Below are 14,237 nucleotides of genomic sequence, written 5' to 3' on the forward strand. Positions count from 1 at the left end.
AGTAATCCAGAAAACTGTCTCCTTAGAAGTATGCATAAACAATCACAGAATCACAGAATCAGAACTGTAGGGGTTGGAAGGGACCTCGAAAGATCATCGGGTCCAACCCCCCTGCAAAGCAGGATCCTCAGAGCAGGCTGCCCAGGTAGGCGTCCAGATGGGCCTTGAATATCTCCAGAGAAGGAGACTCCACGACCTCTCTAGGCAGCCTGTTCCAGTGCTCCGTCACTCTCACCGTGAAGAAGTTCTTTCACATGTTGGTGTGGAACTTCCTGTGTTCTATTTTGTGGCCGTTGCCCCTTGTCCTATCCCCACAAGCCACTGAGAAGAGGTTAGCTACATCCTTCTGTCTCCCACCCCTCAGATATTTATAGACATTGATGAGATGCCCTCTCAGTCTCCTCTTCTCCAGGCTGAACAGACCCAGGTCTCTCAGCCTGTCCTCATAGGAAAAATGCTCCAGGCCCCGTATCACCCCTGTGGCCCTCCGCTGCACCCTTTCCAGGAGATCCCTGTCTGTTTTGTACCGGGGAGCCCAGAACTGGACACAGTACTCCAGGTGAGGCCTGACCAGGGCAGAGTAGAGGGGGAGGTTCACCTCCCTTGACCTGCTGGCCACGCTCCTTTTAATGCATGGCAGGATCCCATTGGCCCTCTTGGCCACCAAGGCACACTGCTGGCTCATGGTCAACCTGTTGTCCACCAGGACTCCCAGGTCCTTCTCCTCAGAGCTCCTCTCCAGCAGGTTGTCCCCCAGCCTGTACTGATACTTCTCGTTGTTCCTTCCCAGGTGCAGGACTCTACACTTGCTCTTATTAAACCACATCTGGTTTCTTCCTGCCCAAAGCATAAACAATGCTCTAAGAAGACGCCGACTGTTACTTCAGTATCTCATTTTTATGTCAAGGTGATCCTCAAAATACACATGGGCAGCAACTATGGGCAACGGGTGGGTGGTGTGACCCTTCACATGTTAAACGGGTTTAGGAGACTTAAGGTGTTAGAAAATCTGGGGAGAAGGAACGCATATTCAGAGCATCCCTTCCTAGGAAGGAACATGGTTTTCCAGGAACATGAGCTCTTTGTTCCCATTCCTATCAGGTGGCCCCAGCAACCAGTCTGTAAGACTGGAGATGCCCACACATTCCCTACGTGCCACGCTAGATTAACACAGAGCAAAGAAAACAATAACTCTTAAAATAAATAAATAAATAATCCTGTTCTGTTGCAATTAAAAAAAAAAAAAAAAAAGAAGCTTGAGAGATGACAATCAGAATGGGTTTTCTAAAGAGTGGTATGTTATTTCACCCACCTGCAGATGCCTTGTACTGCACAGGCACGGGGCATTCACTTGTTTCCTTATTGCTGAGATACAAGTTTTGCCTCGGGATCAGCTCTGTAAATGGCACACACCTTGCTCACAAAGAAAACATAGCGCGGATGTACAACATGAGGCACGGCTATTAGGGGGTAGGAAGTGCCAATTCCAGGCGATGAGAAAATCTAGATTCTCACACAGATGCCACCAGCTATACTGAAACCTGTTTCAGATGCAGTATCAGGCAACAGGAAAAAATCTGAAATGTCAGGAAAATGGAAAGTTGGTTTCACTGTCTTTATGCTAGATTCCCTGGTAATCCTAGATGTCTGTGAGTGCTGTTCACAGCCAAGCTGTTTAAACAAAACTAGGTCTCCATGAGGCATAAGCAGCACTCTATAATAATCTCTGATTTTTTAAAAGATTTATAGGTGCTCCTTTTAACTTGACCATGCTAAGAGAGAGAACGCACACTGCACCACATATAAGAATATCGCCAACAAGAATGACACGCTGCTGAAATATTTTTTCCTGAAGAGCAATGTGCAAAATGCATAGAAATACCACCAGCCAGCCTTGAGGAGCTCCGTTACAACTGAGAGAAAGCAGAATTTATATCAACGAAAACAGTACTAGGGACAGCAGAATATCCTAAATATGAAATGACTGTTTTTATTTCATACATTCTGATAACAGGAGAATTTAATTGGCTGGAGTTAATATGAAATAAAATGAAAATGAATTTTAAGTGTTCCGTTTTAGTCAGCTTTTAATTTGAGAACTACAGCTTTCATCAAACATTAATCCACTGGGCTTAAACAAAGGGAGGCAGGTCAGGCTGATCTTTGTAAGGGGTAAGGTGAGGGAATTTTCTTAAGAGCCACGATGCAGGTTCATTCTGAGTCACAAACATTGCATGAAAACCCGGGCTGCCTGGTAAAAAATCATGCTGGTATTTTTCCTGCAGGAAATTACCGTGCCGCATTTCTCCTCATGTAATCGCCCTTAATGCGACATCACAACTCTGTATTTTACATATTGATGTTTACTTAGCGTCATCATATTCAAATGTTCCAACATGTATGCATTATGGATGCAATCCTGGCTTTTTTTTCCCTTCTTTTTAAAGGCAAAAAATAACATTACCTTTAACAGTCTTGGTAAACAGCACCTCATGCAAGTCATGTTTATGTCTCTTATCTGTAATTTTGATCGACTATGAACACACAGTTACCCGGTCTCTTTGAAATTAGTGGTGACATAAGACTGCACTGCTCATTGTTTTCACTTTTAAGCATGTCTTTACAATTCAAATCATGTTGACGTATTAAGAAAACAAGTGGAAGCCACCGGTAGGGTAGGTTTTACCTTTCACTATTCCTCCCTGCACGTGGAAAAGGACTAGAGGATTTTGTGTTCTGTCACTTCAGACAAAATACAATCCTCCTGCAGCTGGAGAAGTATCTCTTTTATTCACCTCCATTTAGTCTGCAGGGAAGGGTAAAGAAACTGAGTGCTATCAATTACGTTTTTCCAGGTGGGAAAAATGCGCATTTTATCCTGCGGTTATTGACTGCTACCTCACAGCTAAAATAACATTGCTCTTCTGCAGAACAGTTTTCTTTTTTCTAGCTCATTGGGAAGCAGCAAAGGTGCCATCACCATCTGTCTTCAGATTTTAGCTCGCTGGAACTTCTTGCTCACAAGAGGAGCCTCTGACGAGAATTTTGGAGGCTAAAGCCCACGATGTTGGGAGGTAGGGCCTGACTCCGACTGCTCCCACCTGTGCCTCACACGCTGCTGAGGGTGCTGCATCTCCCAGGCAGAGGTAAGGGCGTCCCGGGGCACATGCCTATAGCTCGGTAGCTAATCCAGCAGTGCTGATGGTGCAAAAGCACGGCTGACTTCTCCGTCCTGTGGCCACTGTGGATTGGGAAGCACACCAAGGCCCAGAGGATCTCCCAAGAGAGTTGGGAGGAGCACAACGTTAGAGTAATGCGACTTGGACAGGAGGGCAGAAGGCAGCAGTGCATCTCGTCAGCCCCACATCGATGTGTACTCATGTTCACAGGCAGTCCTGAAGAAAGCCCTGAACCTGTGCAGGAATGAGGACAGCCAGCAACAGGCTCCAAAGACAGCAGCTCTGACAGCAGCCTGCAGCTACACAGAGGTTTCCTTTTCAAAGAGTAATCTGCTTGGTGGTGGGTGGTAAATGGCCCTCTGGAGTCCAAACTTTCAGCCTGTTCTACACCATCAGCGGAATGGGAATAAATAATGGGGTTATCCACGGCAGAAGCCAAGCTTCAGCATTACAAGACAGAAACATGTCCTTTCATGAGGCTGTCAGAGGGGGTTGTAGGTTTTACTGTTGTTTTCAGCAAGGAGGAAAAGGATCCAGCCCAAGGAGCTGAGTTTGAAAATGATACCATTAAAATGGTAAACTTCTGAAGTCACCAGGAGATGGACAATTTATACCAGGAGAGGAAAAAAGTGAAGCAGGTAGGAACTGATCAAGAACTTAAGAGATTACAGTAAGCGAGAAGTAAATGTAACATTTGCTAATGAGCATTTTCTAAATACCTCTTGTGCTGTTACAAAATTACTTTATGTCAAAATTTCTAGTAAAAGCCTTATTAGACCTGGCATGTACTATTTTATTTCACAAATCTGTTTCGCATTGGCTCAATTAAAATTGTTATATATTTTTGGGTCTTGTGTAGGTGCCATCTGTTTAACAGTACAAGTGGGTCCTGTGATGCACTTGTAAATTTTCTGCTGCGATAATTTTTTTAATATAATGAGGGACTTTGGATACAAGAAACCGCCTATATTCGATGATTTTTTAGTTTTTGGCAGTAAACTTGGATTCTTACCGTGTTACAAGGATGGCTCTGCATCCTATGGAAAAGCAAACAGTTGATCTACATGTTTGCACCAAAGTCATATTATTTAATTCACACTTATTTTTTTTCATTTGCTTTTTCTGCCTTATTTTGTAAATGAGCTTATCTTCCCCAAAATGGAATCCATAGGGATGCTCTCAGCTGGTTTAATATGGCTGTAGCTGTTGCCTTCCATGGAGCTACTGGGACTTGTTGAAGTCTTTGCTGAATAGATGGTGAAGTGCAAGTGTTGCAGGACTGCGCCTGCAACACTTGCACTGTCTGAAGGACCGGGTCTCTGCTGCCTGTGTCAGCATAATTTGCCCACTATTAAATCCTCTTTATGGAGAAACAAAACCTATCTGGCAGCAACGGGCCACAAAGTCACCTCCAAGCCCAAGGAGCTCCGTGGTTCCTCGCCTCAAAGGTATTTCCATGGGGGCTGACTAGACTGGGTGCTGTTCTGGGGGACCACACCCCCACAGGAGCCCTTCCCTGCTCACTCATCCCCTTTGCTGATTCTGAGCTGTTACAGAGGAAAGCAAAATGTTCTACATGAGATTTACTGGCAAGTTGGTGACTTGGCTTTTGATGCCAGTGTGCCAGCAACAACCTGAAGCGGCAGAAGCAGCCAGGCCCAGCAGCTCTGTAACCTTTGGAGAACTTGGCCTCAGGTGTCCTGGGAATGAGGACACAACACACACCAAAACACCCAGACACCAGGGGAGGCTTCCAGGGTAGAACCGACCCTCACCTTGCCCACAGCAAGAGCCATGAGCGAAGCCAGGACAGCACAAGGGGCCCGGAGCTCCTGGGGAACATCTCGCTGCACCCAGAGCTGCACCGGCCCAAGCACGCCAACAGTGCACAGCTCAGCCCCAAACCCAATCCCGTCTGGCAAGCGCTGCCACCGGTGCTGATGCCGAAGCTGGTTGGAACAAAACACACAAGTGTCTCGTGAACATGACTGGGAAGAAGGATGCACCTTTTTGAGGTGAAATGCCATCTGCACAGAACTGGTTTGAGTTTAGTGACGTGCTCTGCAACAGAACAAAACCTGGGGACAAATCTCCTGGGCAACAACATTCTTATACTTTGGGTTTGTTATGACTGTCATTAGCTCTCACTATTACACCACAAGCACTGAAGTGCTGTTCCCAAATCACAACAAATAACAACAAAACTCCAAACCCAACCCATTAGTCAGTTTCCCTTTAAAAATGTAGCCTCAAATTCTTCTGCTGAAGTCTCTGTTCAGTTTCAGGAGAGCAGTATTCGCAGTGGTGACAATGCTGCAGCTTATTTTGAAACACTCAATTTTGTTCTGCAGTCCAGAGAGATGCCAGATTTTAAGCATGCCAAGTATACATGCAGCAGTTCTCTTCTCCCTACAGTGCAAAGAGCTCAGCTGCCTGCAGCACTGCTCAGGGTGCTCAGCAGGGCAGTTCCCAGTGGGCACTGGAGATCAGAAACAGAACTGGCACACTACAAACCTTCAGACACACTTTACCTTGGTCATCTGTGATGGCACTATTTTTCCCCCTAATTTTCCTTGCGTACCCACTGAGGCTTGACTTGCTTACAGTGGCAAATGTGTTTTCCTTCCAAGCAGACTGGGGACAGAGGATGCCACCAGTGGGGGCACCAACACTGCCAGCCTCCTGGCACTCCTAGAGCAGAGCCTTCTCTGGTAATAGAAAGCAAAGAGAAGTTCTTCGTCACAAATTTTCTAAGATACCATTAGAGAAATGGATGCACCTGAAATGCGCTTCTCTCTGTTTGTAACTTTTGCTCAGAAAATTGGAATCAGCTGCAGAGAGACTCCCCTTTGACTCAACAGCCCTCTCACTCACCCAGGACTTTAGAAGCCATGCATTCTGGCAGAGCACTAGTACTGGCCCTTATTCCTCTGGGTAAGCTTCTGACACGCAGGGGAACTTGTCTGATCTGACTGTGCTGCCACACAAAGCATTTTATTTACAAGGCAACCAAACACCAAAGCAAAGAACATGGACCGCTGAGACATACTGATGCCCCAGAAAGCATTCCACAAGGCACCTCGTGGTGCCTTTCCTCCTTCCAAAAACTGCCCCGTGTTACCCATGCGCTGAACAATTCCTTAGTACTTGGGACAGCTGCTCAGAGCATAGTCAACACTCTGAATATATTGTATTTATTGACAGAACTGCAAAATGCTGATTAAATTATGTGCTTTAGCCAACCTGTGTAGGGAAAATTAATTGAACTGCAAAACTGATGGGTTCAGTGCTACCTTGTTGGAATGGGGAGGCTGGGCTATGTAATGCTTGATCTCCTCTTATTTGATTAGGCAAATTAGGAAACAACAGTGTGAAATGCATTATTGTACTAATATGATGTCCAAAATGTGAATCTCATTAGAGCTCTGGCCTTGATGCTTTTTGTTTTGATTCTCTGTAAGCTGTGAAAGAATAAGCAGGCCAGAAAGATGTATTTTTCAAATTACCTCAGAACTGCCCTGTAGTAAACGTTGTATTCTGAGGCGTTAGTCCCCACAACATCTCCTTACCAAAAGCATTTCTAATCTTCTGGAGAAAACATCTCCAGATGCAAAACATCCTTAAAATGGAGGAGCCACACCAGCTAGATGAGGATGGAGCCAGAGAGCATCACCTCTCGATGTAAACTTGCTTAGTGGAGAAAGGAAGCTTTATGGGGTGAGCCCCTCAGGGTAGCACCGATGCTGCAGCTGCCCCAGTGGGTGCCTGAGCAGTCAAAAACCTCCTTTTGCAACACTGGGTAAAACTTATCTCAGGAAAGGCACAGTTAGTTTGGGAGAAGGAAGGAAGAAAGAAGTGAGGAGAAAGGCCTCTCTTGGAGAAGGGCTTGGGAGCCCTGCTAAGACCAAGCGTTTGGCACTGGAGAGGGCTGAGCCGCCGCAATGGCTGTGCCGATGCTGCTAGCACTGGCTGCAGTACCCCATCGTGACATCTGCCTCTTCCAGGAAAGGTCTGGATTCAAGGTCACTCCGTAATACTTGGGGAGAACAAACATATGGTATAAAAGTAAAACAACACTGCATTTCATCTGGAAGAGGGTTTTACGAGAAGAGCCAGTTCAGAAATAAGTTGGTAAAGGGTCACTTCACAATATAGCCCTTTCAAATTGCAGTTCAAACTCAGAATTAATTATCCTTTTGCTGTCTTGGGTTTTCTTTTCTTTTTTGCCTCACATTAACTGCAGCTGAAATTATTTTAAAGCAATGATCTTGAACGTCATGTCCTTCAGCTGGCCCTGAAAATCCATTTTCAATGGAAAGCCTCCTTTCTTTTCCAAGATTTCTGTTAGTCTATAAAGCTCATCAAGGCTCTGGTTCTCTAGGGGTGTCAGATGCTCAGATAATACCCAGGTGCCTGCTGGCTGGACCACTTCCAAGGTACTTTATTAGCATGAATAGGCCAATCTGAAAGCAGGTTAACTCCTTCGGCTTTCAGGGATACAGCGAGAGTCCTGCAGCAGCAGCGTGCTTCGTGCGTGTGCGCAGCTACAGCTCCACATTCTGAGTCATTGAGTTGCAAGATAAAAACAGAACATCAAGGGCACTAAGAATAGGCTGAGAGACACCAGCCTGAGAAAAAAATATTTGTTTTCCTGCAACGATACCTGTAGAGAAGGTATCTTTAAGGCCAGAACTATTCAGAAGCTCCCACACTTTGGAAATACCACATTCCCCCCCCGTGTTAGCTCTGGGCACAGCAGAGAAACAAGGTGGCTTTCCCACATGAAGCCACCGCAGCTGCATTTCGGGGAGCTATTTTCATTCCTCAGCTGCTGTTATGTTATGGCTGTCAATGGCAGGAAAGGCTCTCACAGCCACCAAGCCAGCAGCACCACCAGTCTGCACACCCCGCCACAGCCCCAGGGCTCCTAAGTCATGCTGCCACAATGCCATGTGGCACAACGACACACCATGAGGTAAGTCTCCACAGGAGGGGCACGCTGGCTCCGTTTTACCTTCTCATTCTGCATGTTTTTCCAGAGGAGGGGAAAAAAAGTACAACCCATCCCACCCTAAACGTATTGCACAGGTGATGGTCCCAACCCACATCAGCCGAGTGCACAAATGTGGATTTCAGAGCTGGCCCCGGGCTGGAAAACCTGCCTCTCCCACCGCACATAGGGAATGCTTTCATTTGGCTTCCTGCTGCAGAAAGCTGTGTGGCTTTTGCCTGGTGCCAGGGTTTCCCAGTGGCACCGTACAGGTCTGCTCCGACTCTCTCTGACCCCCGATCTCTGTTTTGTCAAGCAAACGAAAACCATGGCTCTGGAGCTGCCTTCAGCCTCTTTCTGCATCTCCCCCAGCTGTGAGGCGAGGAGGGCAGCCTGGGCAAAGCTCCAGCCAGGTTCAGCAGTCCCCAGGCTGACTTCCCCTCCCAGCCTGGCTGGCTGAGTGCACGCCTGCAGCGACATCCTGCCTCCCTTCCCCAAAGACAGTCCGGCGGCAGGTCTGCAAGAAGAAGGTGACTCCTGGGGATCATGCAGCGCAGATTTCCCTCACCCTTCCCTACCCAGCAGTGGAGATTATTCACGATCCCTGAATAACTACTTCAGGCAGGATTTGCAGCAGCTTTCAACCAAAGCCCAGCACCGCAGCTTGGGAACAAGTGGGACATAATCACTGACATCAGCCCCCAGCCTCTTGAGAACGACTCCCTGTCAGCTCGGTGGCTCTCAGGATTGGAAATGATCCTGCTGGGCAGAGGCTGGCCAAAACGTGGTGCACTGGACCAGTTTCTTCTTCTGCAAGCCTGACTGAGGGGCTTGCTGCAGGAGCAGCCACAAGGGACAGGGGACAGAGGCGCAGGGGCGTCACGGGGACATCCCGACCTTCAGCTGCACCACCAGCCAGCAGGCTGGGAGTGGTTTCCTAAGTGACTCACAAATCTCCTCTGCCCTAGCGCTGATCTTGCCAAGGAGAAATCTTGTTGGCACCGGCCATCGCTGCAATACATTAGATGCAATCGCTGGCGACGAATGTCACACTGCTCTGCTGCTCGGACATGTTGTGAGTGCTGGCACAACCTGTGCTCACCTGACAAAATGCAGCAAAGAGCGGTGTGGAAGAGAAGAAACTGAGACAAGGCTCGTTCCTCGGTAGCACAAGATACTGGCTTTTCCTGTTTATGTTCCCCAGCGAATAAGGACTTATACCAAAAAACAGCAAGTATGCTGAAAGGCAACACAAGGAATTCTGGGGTCTCCTTGTCACCCCTGGGGTACCTAAGGTGTTCCTAGAGACATACTTTTGCTCGAATAAACCCCATATATCCAGAGCATCCCTCTTACACAGGCTTCCTCATTTTTTTCACGTTTAAATCACCTTGCTGGAAATTCAACCTAGGGGCTAAAGAGCTCCTGTGCCTTGGAGGAGCAAGGGCACACGCTCAAATATTTTGAATAATGGCAGTCCATGTTCAAAGCTTTTTTTTTTTTCTCTTCTCCACAGCCCTTTCTCTTTTCCTACCATCTCATTTCTCATTATCATGAGCTGGCTTCACTGATTAAATCTTTGCCTAGAGCACAGGATAATTTTCCATAAAACTGCATGTGTGATATCACCAACATCTCTGGTGTCTTTTAAACTCGGTCTCCTCCAACAAATATCCAAAGGGAAAGCCTCAGCTACCACGATTTCCTCAACCATAAAGAGGAAGGACTAACTGCAGCATCTCAGACAGCATCTAGTTGCATGGCAACTAGAAGAAAATGTTGACCTCTTCTGATTATTGGCTTTCTCACCTAGAGAGAGACAGCAGGTGAATACACAAGAGAGGTCTTATTGGGAGTTTTTTTTGGCCAGGCGTTGTTCTGTAACCTCGTGGGGTTTCTGTGCCCTCCTCAGCACACAGGACTTGGAGACGAAGGGCCTTCGCCCTGCCCACACTCAGCAGGCAGGGTGAGGAGGGGCTGTGTCCCCAGTTGAAGCAAGCAATCACAAAATCAGGCGAAGCAACTCAGCATGTGAAGATCCTGTCATCACACGCTTAAATTAAGAACGGTGAGCAGATGCCCTTGACTTTCCCATGATTTGAGAAAACTTAAGCCCCCTGCTTGGAGCTCCAGTGCTTTAGAAACAAATGAATCAGAAGGGGCTGCCGGTCACATAACCAAGAGAATGATTATCGGGGTGCTGCACCCCTTTCTCAATGGGTGATATCTTTCTCTCCAGCCCACTCACCACGAAATGGCTAAATTGGAGGGAGGTCTCCCGTTGACCAGGAAAACACCACTCATGGGCTAGTGGTACGGCACGGAAAGGCAAGCACCCACCTGCTCCCCGCAGGTAATCAACCTGGGAACATGCTTCCTCCTCCTCAACCAAGAACTGCTAGGAGGACATGCCACAGCATTGTCCCCGTGCTCTCCTACCCTTCCGTAAAGAAGGCTTCAGTGCCAGCCCTGCTGCAGGTACCTACTGCTGTACGTGCTATTGATCATGGCTGATGCTTCATATGGAGACCTGTGTCACATTTTCACCAGACACGGTTAGCCTATTTCCTCCAAACACTAACCACGAGATATGCTGTGGTTCACTAAGTCAGAGACTGGACAGAAGAGGTGACAAGGGCTCTAGCAGGAGGACGAGCCCAGGGACCACTCGCTCCACCATCTCTGAGCATCAGAGTTAGGCAGACCAGTTGTTCCTAAGGCCCAAACAATACCTGAGCAGCGGTAACAGTTCAGACCAAGCGCCCATCCAGTCCAGTTTCCTGACACATGGCAGACTCCCCCCTTATGTGTATAAACACAGAAGAACATAAAAATGGTGCAAACACCCTGCACACTCTTCAAGGCCACAGTTACCAGGCTCAGTAATGCCCTCATCCAGGGACTGGGATTTTTACACACCACTGCTGAGGTCTCATGGTCTCACCCCCACTCTTTCATAATACATTTTTTCTTTAATTTCCAACATGCAGAATTGGACCATGCAAAATTTAAAATAAAAAGCAGGGCATTACCTGAAAAAAAAGATTGTGGGGAACAGCTATTAACTCAAGCCACCAAGATGCATACAATTTGAGTAAAATACCAACCCACAGGCATCCTTTAAAGTTTTATAAACCAAAGATCGAAGCCACTTATATAGGACTGCTTAAGGCCGGTTACCAAGGTTTGAAAGCGAGGGGCTGACAGCACGGGACCTTGCCTTGGACAACTTGCTCGGCTGCACCTTGCCTGGGGGCCATAACTGAATTATTTTTCAGAAACGATGCCACGAAACATTTCCAAGGAGATTTTTACAGTTTATGTCATTTCTGAGGTCCTGTTGCAAATAGAACTACATCCACACAGCATTAACCAAGAAGATTTTGGTAAGGAAATGGCTTTCAGAGACTAATCATTTTGCAGGTTTTGCTTTCAGGAAAGTAAGGTGAATATATTCTGCAAAAGGTACTTCTACAAATGAGGCTTTGCTGCATTCCTGTTTGATGTTCATTTCTAACTCTTCCCACATCAGTTCAGCTATTTTGATGGCAATTAATAGCAGCTTCCTGACAGCCTGTTTTGCTGCTAGCAGCCCTCCAGAACAGATTCCTGAGGATTTGTGTGGACTGTTCTCTGCATCACCTACACACACCTTGCTGCCTCTGGTGCTGTGCAGGGAAAGTTGGTGCAGAGCCTGATGGCAGCTGGGGGGCCTTGCAGTAATCAGTGTTTAAGGAGGTCATGGTGGGCACAGCACACCACGTATCCCATCCGAGCTCTATTACTGTTATATTATGCAAGATGCAGGTCAGAAAGCCCAGTGCTTTACTTCGGCTGCCCTTGGTACTTCCCCAGAGTCCCCCTGGCCGTACCCAGCTGCCAAGAGGCAGCACCAGTGCTCAGGGCATGGAGCACAGGAGCAAGCTGCAACGTACACCCCGGACCATGCAAGGTTTGCTTTGGTACCGAGGTACTGAGCTTCTAGGTGAAGCACACATGCTGCCATGTTCTGCGTTCAGGATAGGAGATCATGCTCAGCGCCCCCGGTTCCTCTAAACCACGCTTTGTGGTAATTCTCTGCAAAGTGACAAACATATGGACTGCAGGACTTCTCTGAAACTAGCCCCTAACATTTTTGTATCTGTAACTAAATCAAACCAGCTGATGGAGTGGCTTTGCTACTTGAAATAATTTCATCTGAACAGACCATCTGGTAACTACCAAAAGTCCCCCCCCCTCCTTTTCTTTTATTATTCTGCAGGGCAGTATTATTTGACACACAATGTTTGCGTCCAATCCAGCCTGCGCACGTCAGCTAAAGACTGATTTCTTCGGCTACTGCAATTTGCTCATGAAGCTTCAGAAATGCTGAGGTGAAAGCTTCTCTTCAGAAAGGGAAGCACGCCATTTCTACTTTTCCTCGTACATAAAAAAAGGCATAAAAGTGTTTTTTCAGGCCATTTTGTTTTCTTTTCTTGAGAAACACCTTTTTCTTAAAAGCAGATGGAGAAGGGGGTGAGGTTTTTGTGTCTAACAGGAGAGCAAAACTGAACATCACAGAAGGAAAACACACCCTGGGCCGCTGCCTTACTGATCGCAGCCCTCGAGACCTAGTGTCTTGGGTTTACACGCACTGTAAACTCTTTGGTGCAAACTCACCGCTTCAAATCACCAAAGAAAGGCTGCCCACTTTGTTTTGTAAACCAGGGAAAACTGTCCGCTGCCGAAGCACCACATGGTGTGGAGAGGCCAGCAGCACAGAATTAGGAAAGAGCTGGGAAGTATGAGGTTTCCCCAAACATGCTGAGGAAATACAAATCCTTGGGAAGAGTGAAAGCAAGTACAAGCCTTCTGCAGGAGGGGGATGTCCTGGAATGCAACTGGAATGGCTCCTGTCTTCCCCTGCTCCCCCAGGGACACCCCAGGGCTGAGGCAGGGCCAAAAGCGGGGGCAGATGCCCCATCTCGAGGAACCTCCTCACCTGTATGGAGGCAACAAGGACTTCTGGAAGCAGCCAATGTGATGTTGGGTGCCTCCAGAACCCAGATGTTCTGCCTGGGGTGGCTGGTGGCACCAGGTGACAGCACTGCCCTCAGACAGCAAAGGCACCCATGAGGTCAGGCTTTAGTGACAAAATGTCTGCAGGACAATGAGACTGCATTTATTTCTATTTGTTTCTTGTTACATAGCTGCTTCAACTAGCAGCTGAAGTTAAATAGGACTGGCTTAAAAGGTAAACATTTCTCACAGCTTTCTCATCAACTATATTAAATATAGTCATAAAAAAAAAGCCCCACAATATTTTCTGTATTTGCTGAAGGATGACGTCCCTCCTTGCCTTAAGCGTGTGCCAGATTACTCATAAACCTGGACCATATGCCACTGCAATTTACTGATGGGCCCAAGCTGTTTTGGTAGATACAAAATCCGAGGGGATTAGGGAGGCTCGATCCACGCTGAAAACAGAGCAACAGTGGTGGGGCAGCTGCTTGCTCTCTTTGCTCGCTCTCAATTTAGGTCAGCTGCCAACAGCCCGCCCTGACTCGTGCCAGACCCGAGCTGGGCCATGCTGCTGGGGCACCCGCGCCCATGGGGCACTGCCAGAGCTGAGCTGAAGGGCCTCACATCCAGGCAATGAGGGCTTGCTTCCCCTCATCGAGCAGCCCTGCTAGCTCCCTGCTCATGGTTAAACCTGGTGCCTGCACACACCTGGGGGCTGCGGGTCAAGCCCACATGTGGCAGGGACCAGAGCAGTCACCTCCCAACAGCTCCAGCAACGCTCCCTCAGGTAAATCTCGCTGGGGGCCCATCCAGAATGTGGCCAGCACCATTGCTCTGGTTTTATTTCCCCAGACCAGCAAGGGGGCTGCTCGTCAAGAAAGGAAGGACAGTCTGGCTCAAAGTGCTGCCTGAAACGTGGGCCCCTCCTGGGAAGGTACCAGCAAAGAGGAGCTCAGCCAGACCGTAGCTCTCGGGCAGTGCCTTGGCGTCTTGCTGAAGAGGCTGCCGCTCACGTGAAATATCGAATGACACAAATGATTGCTGATTCAAGAAAAGCCCATTTAATC

This window comes from Oxyura jamaicensis, chromosome 4 (assembly GCF_011077185.1).
Source record: "Oxyura jamaicensis isolate SHBP4307 breed ruddy duck chromosome 4, BPBGC_Ojam_1.0, whole genome shotgun sequence".
NCBI classification, from domain to species: Eukaryota; Metazoa; Chordata; class Aves; order Anseriformes; family Anatidae; genus Oxyura; species Oxyura jamaicensis.